At 48.8% G+C, this 21,393-nt stretch overlaps 1 protein-coding gene across 3 annotated transcripts in view; it reads left to right on the top strand.

Moving 5' to 3' along the window:
• Positions 1-21,393, top strand: part of kank2 (KN motif and ankyrin repeat domains 2) — a 150,472-nt gene that overhangs the window by 9,896 nt on the left and 119,183 nt on the right. The gene's annotated exons all lie outside the window — the stretch shown is intronic.

Genomic DNA, 21,393 nt, shown 5'->3' with positions numbered 1-21,393 from the left:
ATTTTAAATGATTGCTTTATCTCCATCAAGCATTTGTACTTGGCGTTGGAAGCCGTCGAGTCACTCTGCGCCGGCTTGAACTTGTTTTAACTTGTCCGCTGCTGGCAGTCTAGAGCTGGGAAATGGCATCTCATCTGATCCAGGAATCGGCATTTAATCTGATCCAGGAACCAGCAACCCAATCTGAACATGCAAATGGTTTAGTTGGGAAATGCTTTCTAATCCGCTTTAATTACCACTAATTATTCCTCAGCCACAATCTCATTGGATGGCAGAACAGACCCGAGAGGCTGAATGGTCTCCTCCTGTGAGCCTCCTACTCTGAAGTGAATGACATAATGTTCTGCTTTGGGGGCATTCGGGTGAGGTAATGAGAACTGTGGAGATGAAACGGTCACTGTCAGCACTGAAAGAAAGACATGCATTTAAATAGCGCCTTTCACGACCACTGGACGTCTCAAAGCGCTTTACAGCCAGTGAAGTACTTTTGGAGTGTAGTCACTGTTGTAATGTGGGAAACGCGGCAGCCAACTTGCGCACAGCAAGCTCCCACAAACAGCAATGTGATAATGAGCAGATAATCTGTTTTTGTTATGTTGATTGAGGGAAAAATAATTGCCAGGACATTGGGTATAACTCTTCAAAATAGTGCCGTGGGATCTTTTACATCCACCTGAGAGCAGACAGGGCCTCGGTTTAACGTCTCATCTGACAGACGGCACCTCCGACAGTGCAGCGCTCCCTCAGCGCTGCACTGGGAATGTCAGCCTAGATTTTTTTTGTGTACTCAAGTTCCTGGAGTGGGACTTTAATCCCACAACCGTCTGACCCAGAGGCGAGAGTGCTGCCCACTGAGTCACAGCTGACACTGTCACCCAGAGTCCAGGACATGAAGAGGTAAAATTGTACAAATGTACAGACCTTGCACTTCCACACAATGTCACGGCCTTGTGGGATTGCAAAAAACGTGCAGAAGGTGGGGCGTGAGATTGGATTCAAATCCCGGAAAATATGAGAGCAAAGTCTTCAGCGGAGTGGAGCATTTCACGAGATTTTGCTTGTCCCATGAGGAAGGGAGTTCCCGAAATCCAGAGTGAGGGTGGGGTCCTGCTGACTTGCTCTCATATCCCAGTACAATTCTCCTCACATTCGCCAAGCACAGAGAACTCTGCCTTGCGCCACACCCCTCCCCAGGCCACGAAGTGAGCTGGATTCTGGACTCGTGATGTTTTTTTTTTACTGAATCAACTTGCTTCAGAAAAACATACATAGACTCTTCGTTGGGATCAGAAATTCTGCGTCATGAAGGGGAATGAGTCGAGTGCGTGAAATCGTTGGTGATTTGTGTTGGAAAATGCTGCCAATTTACATCGGGCCGGTCAGTGTCTGATTGGAAAACAAGCACTGAGTCTTACAAAAAGCAAAATACTGCGGATGCTAGCAATCTGAACTAGAAACAGAAAATGCTGGATACACTCAGCAGGTCAGGCAGCAACTGAGGAGAGAGAAACAGAGTTAACGTTTCAAGTTGGTGACCTTTCACCAGAACGGAGTCTTGCTGGGCGACCTGGGTGTCCATGGCTGTAGCCCACACTCTGATACCTCCTCCCAAATGGACATGCTTCATGAGTGAGTCTGGATAGTGAGTGGTAGACGTTTGTTTAAAATTCAAAAATCGGATGTCGATGTCACTGGCAAGCATAGAAACATAGAAAATAGGTGCAGGAGCAGGCCATTCGGCCCTTCGAGCCTGCACCACCATTCAATAAGATCATGGCTGATCATGCAACTTCAGTACCCCATTCCTGCTTTCTCTCCATACTCCTTGATCCCTTTAGCCGTAAGGGCCACATCTAACTCCCTTTTGAATATATCTAATGAACTGGCCTCAACAACTTTCTGTGGTAGAGAATTCCACAGGTTCACAATTCTCTGAGTGAAGAAGTTTCTCCTCATCTTGGTCCTAAATGGCTTACTCCTTATCCTTAGACTGTGACCCCTGGTTCTGGACCTCCCCAACATCGGGAACATTCTTCCTGCATCTAACCTGTCCAGTCCCGTCAGAATTTTTTATGTTTCTATGAGATCCCCTCTCATTCTTCTAAACTCCAGTGAATGTAAGCCTTGTCGATCCAGTCTTTCTTCATATGTCAGTCCTCACATCCCGGGAATCTGTCTGGTGAACCTTTGCGGCACTCCCTCAATAGAATGTCCTTCCTCAGATTAGCAGATCAAAACTGTACACAATATTCAAGATGTGGCCTCACCAAGGCCCTGTACAACTGCAGTAAGACCTCCCTGCTCCTATACTCAATTCCTCTCGCTATGAAGGCCAACATGCCATTTGCCTTCTTCACCGCCTGCTGCGCCTGAATGCCAACTTACAATGACTGATGTACCATGACACCCAGGTCTCGTTGCACCTCCCCTTTTCCTAATCTGTCAACATTCAGATAATATTCTGCCTTCCTGTTTTTGCCGGCAAGGCCGGCATTTATTGCCCATCCCTAATTGCCCTTGAGAAGGTGGTGGTGAGCCGCCTTCTTGAACCGCTGCAGTCCTTCAAGCCCAAGTCACTCCAATCTTTACTCGTAACAATCAGAGAGTTTTGTTGGGCAATGATATTAATGGCTACGGCACCAAGACGGGTAGATGGAGGTAAGATGCCGATCGGCCATGAATTAATAGAACGATGGAACAGGCACGAGGAGCTGAATGGCCTCCTCCGGTCCCTATGTTCTTATCAGGCTCAAGCCTCTTCTCTGCATTGCCTCCAGGGCGTGACTCTCTCCCTTATAGCTCAGTGACCAGGACTGGACGCAGTGCGCAAGATGTGGCCTGACCAGAACTCTATCCAATTTAAGCGTGACTTCCTCAGACACGAACTCTTCTGTTTTGACTATATAGTTCAGCTTTCTATGTGCTTTGTTGAATGCTGCTCTGCACTGATTGGACAGGTTGAATGCCCAGTCACCCTCGGGTCACTTTCCCTTCACCAATTCAAGGCCATTCATGAAGTTTGCGTGTTGCTGAGGCATTTCAGCTGCTGTTCTTCACTCCCACTGAAATATTTCAGAGGGCAGTTAAGAGTCAACCACATTGTTTTGGGCCTGGAGTCACATATAGGCCAGACCAGGTAAGGACAGCAGATTTCCTTCCCTATGGGACATTGGTGAACCAGATGGGGTTTTATTACAATCTGATAGTTCCACGGTCACTATTATTAATACTAGTTTTTTGTCTTCAAATTCCGGATTTATTTAATTAACTGAATTTAAATTCTCCAGCTGCCGTGGTGGGATTTGAACTCGTGTCTCTGGATCATTCGTCCAGGCCTCCGGATTACTCATCCAGTAATACAACCACTGTGCTACTGTAGCCTATTCGATGAAGCGCACCACAATCATCGAATAGAATCATAGAAATTTACAGCACAGAAGGAGGCCATTCGGCCCATCGTGTCCACGCCGGCCGACAAAGAGCTACCCAGCCTAATCTCACTTTCCAGCTCTTGGTCCGTAGCCCTGCAGGTTACGGCACTTCAAGTGCACATTCAAGTACTTTTTAAATGTAGTGAGGGTTTCTGCCTCTACCACCCTTTCAGGCAGTGAGTTCCAGATCCCCACTATCCTCTAGGTGAAGAAATTTACCCTCAACTCCCCTCTAAACCTCATACCAATTGCTTTAAATCTATGCCCTCTGGTCGAACCATATCTCGTTGTCCCGACACACATGCCCCCACCCACCATCCCCTATCTGAAGTCACTGGGACCGTGGGCCAAATTGGGGATACTGTCAAATCCCAAGTGTGCAGGGTCTAGTCGTAGCATCGCAATCGCTGCCTCCCACCGAGATCAGCCTGACTCCAGCGGAGCCAGGAGGCCCAACCTGTATCCCTGCTATTGCAAAAATGCTTCAAGGACACCCTCAAAGCCTCCTTGAAAAAAAGTAACATTCCTCAGCGACACCTGGGAGTCCCTGGCCCACGACTGCTCAAAGTGGAGGAGAAGCATCCAGGAAGACGCCGAACACCTCGAGTCTCTTGGCCGGGAGCACACGGAAGCCAAGCGCAAACAGCGGAAGGAGCACACGGCAACCCAAGCACCCCACCCACCCGTCCCTCCAACCACTGTCTGCCCCACCTGCAACAGAGACTGTAGGTCCCGCATTGGTCTCATCTTAGAACTCGTTTTAGTGTGGAAGCAAGTCATCCTCGACTCCCAGGGACTGCCCAAGAAGAAGAGTCATAGAGTGCAAGAAAAAAATGGGGCAACATTTCAGATGGGTCCCTTCATCAGGAGCTGAAGAACTAGTCTGTCCCTCTCCATCAGGAGCTGAAGAACTAGTCTGTCCCTCTCCATCAGGAGCTGAAGAACTAGTCTGTCCCTCTCCATCAGGAGCTGAAGAACTAGTCTGTCCCTCTCCATCAGGAACTGACAGTGAACCAGTCTGTCCCTCTCCAGGCACTTCCACGTTCACTGCTTTTACTTCCGATCTGATTATTGACCCGTGCTATTCGGGGATTCTCTCGCTCCAGTCCTGTACTGCTGCAAGACTTTCTCTCTGAACTTTTGAGGGCACTGTGGACTAAACTCGTTCCTTTTTTTCTCTCAATAATGTTTAGTAATGGCTTCAGCCAAAGAAAACCCGCTGCCTGAAAGGCTATCTGCGATCCCACCCGCGCTGCACGGTCACATGAAACCCTTCAGATTTGTATGTTTAAGGGAGAGAGTGCAAGGGAGGGAGGTGCAGTTTGGAACAGACCCTTGACTGCAGGACTGAAAGTGATTTATCCATCTGGAAGGGCTCCCGGCACCGAAGCTGAGAATAAAAATGTTGTTTTCCTTGGAAAGGCAGAGTTTGTTTTCAGTGCGCCCCCCTCCCCCCGCCTCACACCCTCTCCCTCTCTCTCCTTTTCTGTGCCGGGAAAGGATTTGACAGAACAGTATGCAGTGGAGGGGTTAGGAAGAAAGCGTTCCCTGAAAAACATTTAAGGACAAAGAATTTGCTGAGAATGCACCTCGAGTTTTACCTCGTGTTATTCCATTTTAATATAATAAATTCAGTAGCATATTCAGTTAACTGCTCCCAGACTTTGAGCATTTCTATAGGAGCCCTAGTATCTATCAGCTCAACACCACTGCACATATGCCTTGCATGAATTTGGGTTGTATTAATATAAGCCATTGTAAAAATTCAACACCTATATCAATATTCGTATTTCATTATTCTTCTGTTGCTCATTTAAATTGATTTTCCGCCCATTTTTTTTTTCCTCCTCGCACTCTGACCCCCTCACCCCTCCCTTCCTCCCTTCCTCTCCCCACAGGCTCTGGGCCCCACATCATTCCCGGCTGAAAATTAGACATATTTCCAGGCCTCTGCCAGTGTTGCACTAAACTGAACACCAGGAGAGACGCAAGTTCGGGGCCCAGAAGAGGCGTGGGCCCAGGGGCAGCACGGGCCAGCCCACACTGCGATATGTGCGCGTACTAGGTCCGTGCAGCAGAGCTGGTCTCCAGTCGTCTTGGTTAACCCTTGCTACTGGACCAAGACCTAGCTCTGTCAAGCCCGTGTGGTGGCTGGTGTACAACGGCCACCACATGTTAAAAAAAATCCACGCACAGGCATCTTCCACCCTACACGATGTAGTTCGGGATCTGGAATATTAGGTCCTTCATTGAAATACCTGTAAACTCATCCTTTTTTGGCGTGGAAGCAAGTCATCCTCACTTCGAGGGACTGCCTATGATGATGACTAAACTGCGGTGGGGGAAGCCACGATGACCGAGTACCTTCGCCGGGAACAGCCCGACCCCTGGCTGGTTTTGGAGATTTGCCACCTCCAGAGTTGCAAGCACAAGACAGATGCTGGTTGGACGTAACTGAGGTGCCCACATTCACTGGCATTTTTCTTGCATTTATATAATAAAACATCCCAAGGCGCTACACAGGAGCATTTATCAAACGCGGTTTGACACCGAGTCACATCATGAGATATTAGGACCGGCGACCAGAAGCTTGGTCAAAGAGATGGGTTTTAAGGAGCGGCTTAAGGGAGGAAAGAGAGATGGAGAAGGAATTCCAGAGATTAGGGCCTGGGCAGCTGAAGGCGCAGCCGCCGATGGAGGAGCGATGGGAATCGGGGATGGAAACGGGGTTTATTCGCGGGATTCAAAGCCTGGGATGGTGACAGGAGATTAGGAAGATGGAGGAGTAATGAAGGGTTGGGGTTGGGATTTGGTGGAGCGGAGGGGTTGCACAGAGTATCCGAAAGGGGAGGGTTGTAAGGAGGCATTTTTCTGGGTGTAGAAGCCCCTGAACACGAACTTCATTGGTGAAGGAGTTGGTGGAAAGTGTGCAGCTGAGATCCGGAACTCCTCTCTCGAACCAAGGTGATGTGACTTACTTTTCTCCCAGCCTAATTAAAAAGTGGAGAAGTTATGTTAAACTTATAGAGAATCTTGGTTAGACCACACTTGGAGTGTTGTGCACATTTCTGGTCTCCATACAATAAAAAGGATATTAAGGCACTGGCGGAGGTACAAAAGGGATTTACAAGGATGACACCAGAACTGAGAGGTTGTAACTATCAGTTGTAACTGAGAGAATGAGGAACTGAAAGATATCCTTATTAGGCGGGAAATTGTGTTAGGGAAATTGATGGGATTAAAGGCCGATAAATCCCCGGGTCCTGATAGTCTGCATCCCAGAATACTTAAGGAAGCGGCCCTAGAAATAGTGAATGCATTGGTGATCATTTTCCAACAATCTATCGATTCTGGATCAGTTCCTATGGACTGGAGGGTAGCGAATGTGACGCCACTTTTCAAAAAAGGAGGGAGAGAGAAAGCGGGTAATTATAGACCAGTTAGCCTGACATCAGTAGTGGGGAAAATGTTGGAATCAATCATTAAGGATGAAATAGCAGCCCATTTGGAAAGCAGTGACAGGATCGGACCGTGTCAGCATGGATTTATGAAAGGGAAGTCATGGAATCTTCTGGAATTTTTTGAGGATGTAACTAGCAGAGTGGACAAGGGAGAACCAGTGGATGTGGTGTATTTGGACTTTCAAAAGGCTTTTGACAAGGTCCCACGCAAGAGATTGGTGTACAAAATCAAAGCGCATGGTATTGGGCATAATGTACTGATGTGGTAGAGAACTGGTTGGCAGACAGGAAGCAGAGAGTCGGGATAAACGGGTCCTTTTCAGAATGGCAGGCAGTTACTAGTGGGGTGCCGCAGGGCTCAGTGCCGGGACCCCAGCTCTTTACAATATACATTAACGATTTGGATGAAGGAATAGAGTGTAATATCTCCACGTTTGCGGATGACACTAAACTGGGTGGCGGTGTGAGGAGGATGCTAAGAGGCTGCAGGGTGACTTGGACAGATTAGGTGAGTGGGCAAATACATGGTAGATGCAATATAATATGGATAAATGTGAGGTTATCCATTTTGGGGGCAAAAACACGAAGGCAGAATATTATCTGAATGGCGGCAGACTGGAAAAAGGGGAGGTGCAACGAGACCTGGGTGTCATGGTTCATCAGTCACTGAAAGTGGACACGCAGGTACAGCAGGCGGTAAAGAAGGCAAATGGTATGTTGGCCTTCATAGCTAGGGGATTTGAATATAGGAGCAGGGAGGTCTTACTACAGTTGTACAGGGCCTTAGTGAGGCCTCATCTGGAATATTATGTTCAGTTTTGGTCTCCTAGCCTGAGGAAGGACGTTCTTGCTATTGAGGGAGTGCAGTGAAGGCTCACCAGACTGATTCCAGGGATGGCTGGGCTGTCATCTGAGGAGAGACTGGATCAACTGGGCCTTTATTCACTAGCGTTTAGAAGGATGAGAGGGGAACACATAGAAACATATAAGATTCTGACGAGACTGGACAGGTTAGATGCGGGAAGAATGTTCTCGATGTTGGGGAAGTCCAGAACCAGGGGACATAGTCTTAGGATAAAGGGTAAGCCATTTAGGACTGAGATGAGGAGAAACGTCTTCACTCAGAGTTGTTGACCTGTGGAATTCCCTGCCGCAGAGAGTTGTTGATGCCAGTTCATTGGATATATTCAAGAGGGAGTTAGATATGGCCCTTACGGTTAAGGGGATCAAGGGCTATTGAAGGAATGATCAGCCATGATCTTATTGAATGGCGGTGCAGGCTCGAAGGTCCGAATGGCGTACTCCTGCACCTATTTTCTATGTTTCTATCAGGAAGGATTAAAAAGGCTGGGGTTCATTTCACAACAAAAGAGAAGGCTAGAGGTGATCTTTAAAATTATGAAGGGGTTTGATCAGGTAGATCTAGAGAAAATGTTTCCACTTGTGGGGAGTCCAAAACAAGTCACCAATAAGGAATTCAGGAGAAACTTCTTTACCCAGAGAGTGGTGAGAATGTGGAGCTCGCTGCCACAGGACGTGGTTGAGGTGAATAGTATCGATGCATTTAAGGGGAAAGAAAAGAAAGACTTGCATTTATATAGCACCTTTCACGACTTCAGGAAGTCCCAAAGCGCTTTACAGCCAATGAAGTACTTTTGAAGTGTAGTCACTGTTGTAATGTAGGAAACACGGCAGCCAATTAGAATGTGGAACTTGCTACCACAAGGAATAGTTGAGGCGAATAGCAGAGATGCATTTAAGGGGAAGCTGGATAAACACACGAGGGAGAAAGGAATGGAAGGTTTTGTTGATGGGGTGAGATGGAGTAGGGTGTGGAGCATAAGCACACAGGCAAAGCACAATTGGGCTGAATGGCCTGCTTCAATGAAGCAAATTCTATGACCGTTCATCTAGAATATCAGAATTAAAACCAGCACTGTTTATGTATCTGAGCCTTACATTCAGGGGCTGTAAGGACAGGGAAGGGCTTTATGTAGTGAGCCTTGTAATGAACGCTGTTACTATCTGGGCTTCAGGATATCAGAAGCTACAAAAAAGAAATTGCTGGCGCTAGACATCTGAAATAAAAAGAGAACATTTTGGAAATACACAGCAGGTCAGGTAGAGTGTGAAACGTGAACAGGCCATTAACACTTGGTGAGGGTTCTCCACTTGAAGCATTAACCCAACTCTCTCTCTTCAGATACTGACATTTGTTGCGTGTGCAAATTAGAAGTGATCCAAAACTCGGCTGCCCATGTCCTAACTCGCACCAAGTCCCGCTTGCCCATCTCAACACAAAAGCAAAATACTGCGGATGCTGGAATCTGAAATAAAAACCGAGAATGCTGGAAATACTCAGCGGGTCAGGCAGCATCTGTGGAGAGAGAAACAGAGTTAACGTTTCGGGTCGACGACCCTTCGTCAGAGCTGCTGAATGTTCAAAAAGAGCACATTCTTAAGCACTGAAAGGGGGAGGGGAGGAAAGAACAAAAGGGGAAGGTCTGTGATAGGGTGGAAGGCAGGAGAGATTAGAGAGACAAAAAGGATGATGGGCCGAATTGAAATGGTAATGGCAAAAGTCAGAAAAAGGTTCATCTGGATAGGGTGTGAATGATGGAGAAATGACCAGCTGCCATTATAGACAAAGCGAAAAAGGAGAGAGAGAAGAAAGAAGAGTAAAAAACATAAGATGGGAGGTGGGTAAAGGGAGCCAAAGATGGTCAGAGATTACGCTCTGAAATTGTTGATCAATTTTGTGTCCAGAAGGCTGTAAAGTGCCTAAACGAAAGATGAGGTGCTGTTCCTCAAGCTTGCGTTGAGCTTCATTGGAACAGTGTAAGAGTCCGAGGACGGAGAGATCAAAGTGGGAGCGGAGAATTAAAGTGACAGGCGACCGGAAGCTCAGGGTCACACTTACGAACTGAATGGAGGTGTTCAGCAAAGCAATCACCCAATCGGCACTTGGTCTCCCCAATGTAGAGGAGACCACATCGTGAGCAGTGAATACAGTATACTAAATTGAAAGAAGTACAAGTAAATCGTTGTTTCACCTGGAAGGAGTGTTTGGGGCCCTGGACGGTGGGAAGGGAGGAGATAAAAGGACAGGTGTCGCATCTCCTGCGCTTGCACGGGGAGGTGCCGTGAGAAGGGGAGGGGCTGCTGGGGGTGACTGCGGAATGGACCAGAGTGTCGCAGAGGGAGCGGTCCCTTCGGAATGCTGAAAGGGGAGGGGAGGATGTGATTGGTGGTGGGATCACGCTGGAGATGGCGGAGAATGACCCACTGAATGTGGTGGGGTGAAAGGTGAGGACAAGGGGAACCCTGTCATGGATCTGAGAGGGAGGGGAAGGGGTGAGAGTAGAGATGCGGGAAATAGAACGGACACGGTCGAGAGCCATGTTAACCACGGCGGAGGGGAAAAAGGAAGACATGTCAGAGGCACAAGTGTGAAAGGTGGCGTCATCAGAGCAGATGCGACGGAGACGGAGAAACTGGGAGAATGGAATGGAGTCCTTGCAGGATGCAGGGTGGGAGGAAGTGTAGTCCAGGTAGCTGTGGAAGTCACTGAGCTTATAGTGGATACTGGTCGAAAGCCTATCCCCAGAAATGGAGATGGAGAAGTCGAGGAGATGGACCATGTGAAGGTGAGGGAAGGGTGGAAATTGGATGCAAAGTGAATGACCTTTTCAAGTTCAGGTCGAGAGCAGGAAACGGCACCGATACAGCCATCAATGTACTGGAAAAAGAGGTGAGGGGACATGAGTAGGACTGGAACAAAGAATGTTCCACATATCCCACAAAAAGGCAGGCATAGCTAGGACAATGCAGGTTCCCATAGCAATACCTTTAACTTGGAGGAAGTGAGTGGAGTTAAAGGAGAAGTTGTTCAATGTGAAAACAAGTTCAGCCAGGGGGAGGAGGGTGGTGGTGGATTGGACCTCTGCTCGAGGAAGAAGCGGAGCGCCCTCAGGCCATCCTGGTGGGGGATGGAAGTGTAGAGGGATTGGACGTCCGTGGTGAAAAGGAGAGCGTTGGGGCCGGGAAACTTGAAACTGGTAATGTGACGGAGGGCATCGGAGGAGTCGCAGATGTAGGTGGGAAGAGAGTGGACAAGGGGAGAAAAAATAGTGTCGCGATAGGAAGAAGTAAGTTCTGTGGGGCAAGAACAGGCTGAAACGATGGGTCCTGTTTGTGGATCTTGGGAAGGAGGTAGATGCGGGCTGTGCGGGGTTGGGGAACTATGAGGTTGGCGGCTGTGGAGGGAAGATCTCCAGAGGAGGTGAGGTCAGTGACGGTCTGGGAAATGATGCCTTGATGTTCAGTGGTGGGGTCATGGTCCAGGGGGAGGTAGGAGGAGGTGTCAGAGAGTTGGCAATCAGCCTCTGCAAGGTAGAGGTCGGTTCGCCAAACAACAACAGCGCCATCCTGTCAGCGGGTTTAATGACGAGGTTGGGGTTGGACCTAAGTGAGCGGAGTGCTGCAACTTCAGAGGGAGGTGAGTTGGAGTGACTGAGGGGAGCAGAGAAGCTGAGACAGCCGATGTCCCTTCGGCAGTTCGCAATGAAAAGAGGGTAAGAGGCCAGAGGGCGAGGTCCAGGTAGAGCGAGAATTCTGAAAGCGTGAGAAAGGATCAGCTGTGCGAGGGAAGACTCCTGGCCGAAGAAGTGGGCACGGAGGCGAAGGCGGCGGAAAAAGAGCTCCGCATCATGCTGAGCTCGAAATCCATTGAGGTGGGGGCGTAAGGGGACAAATCAGCACAGGCCTTTGCTGAGGACTGATCGCTCGGGGTCAGAGAGGATAGTGAAAACACGGCAGGGGGCGAGATTGGAAGAAGGGATGGGATCAGAGGGAAGTGTAGGGGAAGAAGGTTCCGGAGGGTCGTTGGTGTCCAAGAGTTGTTGAAGTTTACGAACCTTGACACCTGAAGGGAAGGAAAAAAGTTTTTGGTTAAAGTGCCGGATGAGGTGAAGGATGAGATGGAACTGCGGACCAGGACTGCTTAGAGACAGAGTGAGTCGGTGCTGCTGGAGAGAGAGGTCGAGAGTGTGCACATGGTGGCACGTAGTATTGAGTGTAGATCCTAGGAGGCAGCGAGAGCAGTGATTGGAGGAACGCTGAATATCTCGGAGATATCTATAATCCTGGGTGGATCTAAAACATGAAAGGTGGAATTTCAGTCGAAATCCACGTGGATTAAGTCTGAGGCGGAGACAGTTACTGAGGAAAGAGATGTGGCTGTGAAAGCGAGTCTTGGCAGATACTGAATCAATCACAAAAAGCGAAACATAGAAACATAGAAAATAGGTGCAGGAGTAGGCCATTCGGCCCTTCTAGCCTGCACCGCCATTCAATGAGTTCATGGCTGAACATGCAACTTCAATACCCCATTCCTGCTTTCTCACCATACCCCTTGATCCCCCTAGTAGTAAGGACTTCATCTAACTCCTTTTTGAATATATTTAGTGAATTGGCCTCAACAACTCTCTGTGGTAGAGAATTCCACAGGTTCACTACTCTCTGGGTGAAGAAATTCCTCCTCATCTCGGTCCTAAATGGCTTACCCCTTCTCCTTAGACTGTGTCCCTTGGTTCTGGACTTCCCCAACATTGGGAACATTCTTCATGCATCTAACCTGTCTAACCCCGTCAGAATTTTAAACGTTTCTATGAGGTCCCCTCTCATTCTTCTGAACTCCAGTGAATACAAGCCCAGTTGATCCAGTCTTTCTTGATAGGTCAGTCCCGCCATCCCGGGAATCAGTCTGGTGAACCTTCGCTGCACTCCCTCAATAGCAAGAATGTCCTTCCTCAGGTTAGGCGACCAAAACTGTACACAATACTCCAGGTGTGGCCTCACCAAGGCCCTGTACAACTGTAGCAACACCTCCTTGCCCCTGTACTCAAATTCCCTCGCTATGAAGGCCAACATGCCATTTGCTTTCTTAACCGCCTACTGTACCTGCATGCCAATCTTCAATGACTGATGTACCATGACACCTGGGTCTCGTTGCACCTCCTCTTTTCCTAATCTGTCACCATTCAGATAATAGTCTGTCTCTCTGTTTTTACCACCAAAGTGGATAACCTCACATTTATCCACATTATACTTCATCTGCCATGCATTTGCCCACTCACCTAACCTATCCAAGTCGCTCTGCAGCCTCATAGTATCCAGAAAGCAAAGCAGATGAACAAGGTAAAAGAGACAAACGGAACTTTTTCAAGGTGAGCACTCCGAGAAGAGAAATGGCACTGAATTAAACACGAATTGAAAAGCAAAATACTGCGGATGCTGGAATCGGAAATGAAAACCAAAATGCTGGAAATCTCAGCAGGTTAGGCAGTATCTGTGGAGAGAGAAACAGAGTTAACGTTTTGGGTTGACGATGCTTGGTCAGAACTGCTGAATGTTCGAAAAGAACACATTCTTGAGTGCTGAAAGGTGGAAGGGAAGAAAGATCAAAAGGGGGAAGGTCTGTGATAGGGTGGAAGGTAGGAGAGATTAGAGAGACAAAAGGGATGAAGGGCCAAATTGAAATGGTAATGGCAGGAGTTTAGAAAAAGGTTCATCTGGATAGGGTGTGCATGGCGTAGTAATGATCAGCTGACCTACATTGGCTCCCGGTTAAGCAACGCCTCGATTTCAAAATTCTCATCCTTATTTTCAAATCCCTCCAAGGCCTCGCCCCTCCCTATCTCTATAATCTCCTCCAGCCCCTCAACCCCCCCTCCCCCGAGATGTCTGTGCTCCTCTAATTCTGCCCTCCTGAGCATCCCTGATTATAATCGCTCAACCATCGGTGGCCGTGCCTTCTGTTGCCTGGGCCCCAAGCTCTGGCATTCCTTGCCTAAACATCTCTGCCTCTCTATCTCTCTTTCCTCCTTCAAGACACTCCTTAAACCTACCTCTTTGACCAAGCTTTTGGTCGCCTGCGCTAATTTCTACTTGTGCGCCAAATTTTTAGCTAATGGTACTCCTGCATCCGCAGTAGTTTGCTTTTCTATTTGTGTTTAATTCACTGTCACTTCTCTTCTAGAAGAAATACTCCTGTGAAGCCCCTTGGGACGTTTCACTACGTTAAAGGCGCTATATAAATACAAGTTGTTGCTGTGTGTGATTGCAGGGTAGCGGGAGTGAGCAGTGTTTGAATTGGGCACCTGGTCCTTAATCTCGTGCTGGTTTCGCCTGAGTGCTGTGTTTGAATTCATAACATGAATCACTCCTCCAAAAAAGGTCATTTATGGTGTGAAGCACTTTCAGCAGTGTGATATGGCACTGTATAAGCTCAAGTATTCTTTCCTGTGCGTGTAACTGGGGCCCACGGGAGGGGGGGGGGGGCTCGCTGTGGATGGAGAAGGTCCAGCTTGTTATACAGCGGGAGCATGTGGGGCTCGTTCTGGCTGCCACTGTCCTGAGTAATCGTCATAACAAACTGGCTGGAGAGCCCAGAACCAGGGGTCACAGTCTCAGGATAAGGGGTCGGCCATTTAGGACTGAGATGAGGAGAGATTTCTTCACTCAGAGGGTGGTGAACCTTTGGAATTTTCTACTCCAAAGGGCTGTGGATGCTGAATCATTGAGTATATTCAAGACGGAGATCGATAGATTTTTGGACTCGAAGGGAATCAAGGGATATGGGGACAGTGCAGGAAAGTGGAGCTGAGGTCGAAGATCAGCCATGATCTTATTGAATGGCGGAGCAGGCTCAAGGAGCCGAATGGCCTACTCCTGTTCCTAATATCTTGTGGTTATGGTGCAGCACTCAAGAGTATGGCGAGCAAATCGCAGACACAGCTTTGATATTGTGCTTCATGTTTCAGTCCAACCATCTCCACACCCAGCGCAGTGACCCAGGGAGAAGATGGACCTCACTCACTAACTGATCCTCCTGCTGTGCAGATATACCCAGGTCTGAAAACTAGAGTGACCTTGTAGGCTGCAATAGAATAATATCCATCAACAGAAGGAAAGAATTCAAGAAAGAACTGGCATTTATATAGCATCTTTCACAACCTCAGGACGCCTTACAGCCAATTCAGTAGTTTTTGGAATGTAGTCACTGTTGTAATGTGGAAAACGCGGCAGCCAATTTGCGCACAGCAAGCTCCCACAAACAGCAATGTGATAATGATCCATTTTAGTGATGCTGGTTGAGGGATGAATATTACCCAAGGATAACTCCCCTGCTCTTCTTCGAAATAGTGTCTTTTGCATCCACCTGAGAGAGCAGACGGGGCCTCGGTTTAACGTCTCATCTGAAAGACGGCATCTCCGACAGTGCAGCACTCCCTCAGCAGTGCACTGGGAGTTAGATTTTTGTGCTCAAGTCTCTGGAGTGGGACTTGAACCCACAACCTTCTGACTCAGAGGTGAGAGTGCTACCCACTGAGCCCCAGCTGATGCCTTACTCTGAGCTGATGACGTCCCCGTTAGGTTGAACTGTCCTGTGACTGGCCCATTAAAATGAAGGGAGCACTTGGCCCCAGTCAGACCAGCCTGTGCTTTCTTCTGACGCACAGCGTTCCACATGCTTGTCTGCGACTAGATTCAGCCTCTGATTTAATCATGCTAAAACATGAGACTGTTCAAGTACTGGGAAGTTCACTGTTGACATCCTTATATAACTCGAGAGCTGCTAACTGTTAAAAGGGATGTTTACTTCGGCATAATACTTAATGTAAAAAATGTTCTGGAACATTCCTTCCCCTTCATTTGCGCACAAATCGTCCTTGCTCGGGACAGAGCCACAGCTTGGAGAAAACAGTGAGGATTGTTGGATCGGAAAAGTTCAATCTGTGTGCCTGGGAATGCCAGTGATCCTTATGTAAGGATCGGGCATTGCACTGGTAGCGAGAGGGGGGCGTAACCGTAGCGACAGTGGCTACCGCCAGCTTTGTCCAGCACTGTTCTGCAGTGTAACTGGGATATTTCTGGGTGTTTAGGCCAAGGCCCATCGTGCAGTTAATGGAACTTGCTGCAGAACCTCTTCTATTGAGTTTGAATAGAGCAGGAGACAACCTAAGTCAAGTAGTGGTTGGTTCATTGACGGGAAGCTGGGGTTTTGAAAGCCTGTTAATTTTTTTTTAAAAGAAGTTTCAGTTTAAAGCTAGGTTTGTAAACATTCTTAACCTTAAAAATAAAAGCTACACAGGCACCGCCAGCACCAGGAACTCGCCTGGTGTAAGCAGCAGGGCACCGTGGAATGGTTATTGATGTGGAGTTTTGTGGCAAAGATCAGCCTGGTGACCTCACTCCCCTGGCTCCACCCATCCCTCCATTGGCTCCACCCATCCCTCCCTTGGCCCCCACCCATCCCTGCATTGGCGCTGATCGTCAATCCATTGGCCCCTCCCATCCCTCCATTGGCCCCTCCCATCCCTCCATTGGCCCCGCCCATCCCTCCATTGGCTCTAATCGTTAATCCATTGGCTCCACCCATCTCTCCATTGGCCCCGTCCATGCATCCATTGGCTCTGCCCATCCCTCCCTTGGCTCCGCCCATCCCTCCCTTGGATCTACCCATGACTCCCCTGAATTTAAATGACTGTACTTGATGCACGTACGCTTTTGTTGGGGTGAAGGACTAATACAGGTGAGGCCCAGGCCCAAGGGCCTCTCGTTGACCGTGTCAGGCGGCCTTGTGTTGGTCACAGCAGCGCGTGCGCTGGGACTCAGCGACTATGTCATGGCGACAGAGCCTTTGCGTGCGCCTATTTCCTTGCTTCTGCGCATGTAACTCGCCGTGCGCATGCTGCTAAAGAGCGGGAGAGGTCCGGCACCTAAAGGCACATCCTTTCAGCTCGTGTTTGTATGTCAGTGGCTTCCTCAGTATCCCTGTGGGCTTGTGGTATGCAGTGTACACAATGGGCATCTCTCTGAGGGAACGGCCCATATGCACTGCATATGTTCTGAAGACGGGTCTAATTCATGCCATATGTGCGTGTGTGAGCCTGTGATGTCATTAATTTGCTTTAAGAAAAGTGCCCTCCCCTCCCGCCCCCTCTCCCCTCCCCCCCCGCCTGTCTGCTGCTCCCCCTCAGCCCCGACCCCCCTCTGCAAGCAAACTGACCTGAGGACTGTGCGAAGGAAGCAATGGCAGAGGCAGCTGTCCCTTGATGCTGCACTTTCTGCTGACTTAAGACGGGTACTGCTTCCGCTGCCATTTTCCCGGAGTCACTAACAAGACCGACGGGGAGCTGGATAACATCATCAGTTCCTCCGGTATTGCAGCCTTGCAAGCCAGTAATTCTGTGTAAACATTGGGGCCATTGCAGGGGTAGAGTTACAGGAGGAATGGCTGTAAGTTTGGGAACTAGGGCTGCGCTCACGTATAGACAGAGAGAGAGACAGAGAAAAGAAACTTGTACTTGGCTGGAATCTTCCCACATCTGTGGGAAACACTTCAAAGTGCTTCACGCAGTGACTTTGAGTGTAGTCACTTGTTGCAGCGAGAAACACAGCCGTTCCCTTGGATAAAACAAGATGCCACAAACTGTAATGGGATTAATGATCAGTTCACCTAATTTGGTTGACTTTGGCCTCTCGTACATTCCTGCATTTCCTTCACTCCATCATTGGTGGCCGTGCCTTCATCCTTCCAGCTCTGGAATTCCCTCCCTAAAGCACTCCACCTTTAATAAGACGCTCCTTCAAACCTACCTCTTGGATCAAGCTTTTGCATATCTCCTTCTTTGGCTCCGTGTCAATTCTTGTCTGATTATCATCATCATAGGCGGTCCCTCGAACGAGGATGACTTGCTTCCACATCAAAAGGGTTTGAGTTCATAGATGTTTCAATGAGGGACCCGATAATCCATGTCCTGAACTCCAATTGAAGGGTGGAAGATGCCTGTGCGTGGATTTTTTTTAACGTGTGGTGACCGTTGCACATCAGCCACCACACGGGCTTGACAGAGCTGGGCCTTTATCCAGTGGCAAGGGTGTAATGTATGTACATAAGGTCTGCCCACCAACGGGGCTCTACCATCGGAGGTCCTAGGGTGATAGGTACACACGTGCTGGGCCCGGTATATAGCCTGAACTTCACCTTTGTATCTTTGTTTAGATCGTTTGCCACGAAATACTGGTCAAGACGATCCGTGAAATCTCCCCAATCCTCTCCCTCATTGACTCTCTCGAGAATTCCAACAGTACGCGATCGTGCTGTGCTCGCCATACTTTTGCGTGGGTTCGTATTTGCCTCGTCGCCAGTTGTGGTGTATGAAATGATACAATGAACTCCGTACTGTGAGCCAGTGACTAGGTGTAACCTGGTCAGTCTTTAATGGCTTCCAGAAGTGAAGATACAAAGGTGAAGTTCAGGTTATATACCGGGCCCAGCACGAGTGTACCTATGACCCTAGGACCTCTGACGGTAGTGCCCCCTGGTGGTGGGTAGACCTTATGTACATACATTACAAAGGGTTAACCAGGACGACTGGAGACCTGCTCTGCTGCACTGGGCTGGCCCGTGCTGCCCCTGGGCCCTCGGCTCTTCTGGGTCCCGCACCCTCATTTGCCGCTCCTCTGCTATGACCTTCCCACTTCTCCGCTGTGCCTTGTCTGATAACACTCCTGTGAAGTGCCTTGGGACAATACAGATGCTTTATAAGTGAAGTTGATGTTGTTGTTGGTGCAATGTTGGCCAGGAGTTCATGAATACTCTCTGTGCTCCTTTAAATAGTCTCATCCAACAGACGGCACCTCCACCAGCGTAGCACTGCCTCAGCACTGCACTGGAGTGTCAGTTTTGATAACGGGCTTAAGTCCCTGGAGTGGGACTTGAACTCATGATCCTCTGAATCAGGGACATGAGTTTGAGCTTGGGATAACAAGGGACTGGTTCTCTGATCTGGCAATTAGCAATGGTGCAGAGGAGTGCACTGACACTGACACCTGGGAGTCCCTGGCCCAAGACCGCCCTAAGTGGAGCAAGTGCATCCGGGAGGGCGCTGAGCACCTCGAGTCTCATCGCCGAGAGCGTGCAGAAACCAAGCGCAGGCAGCGGAAGGAGCGTGCGGCAAACCAGTCCCACCCACCCCTTCCCTCTACGACTGTCTGTCCCACCTGTGACAGGGACTGTGGTTCTCGTATTGGACTGTTCAGCCACCTAAGGACTCATTTTTAGAGTGGAAGTAAGTCTTCCTCAAATCCGAGGGACTGCCTATCATGATGATGATGATGAGAGGAGAACTGATAACTTAGTTTGTACCACATGCCTAGGTCTGTGACCAAGATGGAAAATACCGATCTTACTCAGTCTATTGGCAGCTGTATCTCGCTGGCTCCCAACTACAACAACAACAACATGTATTTATATAGCGCCTTTAACGTAGTGAAACGTTCCAAGGCACTTCATAGGAGTATTATGAGAGAGAAAAATTTGACACTGAGCCACATAAGTAGAAATTCGCGCAGGTGCCAAAAGCTTGGTCAAAGAGTTAGGTTTTAAGGAGCATCTTGAAGGAGGAAAGAGAGGCGGAGAGGTTTAGGGAGGGAATTCCAGAGCTTGGGGCCCAGGCAACTGAAGGCACGGCCACCAATGGTGAAGCGATTATAATCAGGGATGCTCAAGAGGGCAGAATTGCAGGGTCACAGACATCTCGGTGTGGGGGGGGCGGCTGGCGGGATAGGGAGGTGCGAGGCCATGGAGGGATTTGAAAATACGAGGCATGCTTAACCGGGAGCCAATGTAGGTCAGCGAACATAGGGGGTGATGAGTGAGTGGGACATGGTGCTGAGTTTTGGATCATCTCTAGTTTACATAGAGTAGAATGATCAGCCATGATCTTATTGAATGATAGTGCAGGCTCGAAGGGCCGAATGGCCTACTCGTGCACCTATTTTCTATGTTTCTATGGGAGGCCAACCAGGAGTGCGTTGGAATATTCAAGTCTAGAGGTAACAAAGGCATGGATGAGGGCTTCAGCAGCGGATAAGCTGAGGCAGGGGCGGAGACGAGCGATGTTACGGAGGTGGAAATAGGCGGTTTTAGTTACATGCGGATATATGGTCAAACACTCCAACCTGAAGACCTGAGTATCAGGCTGGGCTTTTAAAGAAAAGGGAGACTGCCTCCTTTCTCAAACAATTACCCCCGCTCCCCCCCTCCCCCCCACCTCTGAAATTGTTCCCCTTTAAATATAAAAAAAATTCTGGTTCTGGAAGCGTTAATGCCTTCTGCACCCTGTGGGACCTTCGCTGGGGAGCCCAGTACAGGCTTCACCACAATCACAGTGTCAGCCACCCGGCAGTGTAAGGTATCTGGGTTTCTCCAGGCGCTCTCGTATTGAACCCTCGGAGTTGAGATTCGAGTTACTTCGTTGCTGGATGGTGGAGGGCTGGTGCTTGTTGCTTCGTGCTGTACAGTCTCAATCGACGGGACAGAGACACAAACATGATGAGGTCACTGTGGGAGTTCCACAGGCCGCCAGCTGTTTCAGTGCACTGCGGCAACAACATCTGGGATCAAAACGTCAAGAGGAACAGCAATGATCCCTCCGCCTAACTCCCAACACAAGGAGATATAGCAACATAGAAAATAGGAGCAGTAGTAGGCCATTCGGCCCATCGAGCCTGCACTGCCATTCAATATGACCATGGCTGATCCTCTATCTCAACACCATATTCCCGCTTTTTCCCCATACCCCTTGATGCCTTTTGTGCCTATAAACCTATCTATCTCCCTCTTAACTATATTCAGTGACTTGGCCTCCACAGCCTTCTGTGCTAGAAAATTCCACAGGTTCACCACCCTCCTGAGTGAAAAAATTTCTCCTTATCTCGGTCCTAAATTCCCTACCCCGTATCCTGAGACGGTGACCCCTTGTTCTAGACTTCCCAGCCAGGGGAAACATCCTCCCCGCATCCAGTCTATCCAACCCAATCAGAATTTTATACGTTTCAATGATATCCCCTCTCATTCTTCTAAACTCGAGTGAATACAGGCCTAGTCGACCCAATCTCTCCTCATCCCAGGAATTAGTCTGGTGAACCTTCGCTGCGCTCCCTCTATGGCAAGTATATCCTTTCTTAGGTAAGGAGACCAAAACTGCACACAATACCCCAGGTGCGATCTCACCAAGGCCCTGTATACTTGTAGTAAGACATCCTTGCTTCTGTACTCAAACCCTTTTGCAATGTAACCCATCCCTTCAGTGGCCTTCCTCCTACGCTCATTTGGAACTCCCTTCCCCAAAAGTCTGTGATGGTTGGGGGTAGTCAATTCATAACTTTCAAGTCTTGAGATTGATAGAATTTTATGGGATACGGAACACAGGCGGGTAAATTAAGTTAAGGTACAGACTAGGCATGAAGGCTTGAATTGCGGAGAGAGGGCTCGAGGGGCTGAATGGCCTTGCTCCAGTTGCAATGCATCTTTCAACTGCACAGTCGATGTCCTGAATTGCTATCTGTGCTACTCCACCACCAATTGTCGGGAAGCACATATATAGGCGTTCGCTCCTGGTTGGGGTTTTTTCCCAGTCTTCCCCTCGATG

This window comes from Pristiophorus japonicus, chromosome 24, assembly GCF_044704955.1.
Source record: "Pristiophorus japonicus isolate sPriJap1 chromosome 24, sPriJap1.hap1, whole genome shotgun sequence".
Lineage (NCBI taxonomy): Eukaryota > Metazoa > Chordata > Chondrichthyes > Pristiophoridae > Pristiophorus > Pristiophorus japonicus.
Note: the sequence above shows the minus strand (reverse complement) of the source record. Positions and strands in the feature narration are given on the sequence as shown.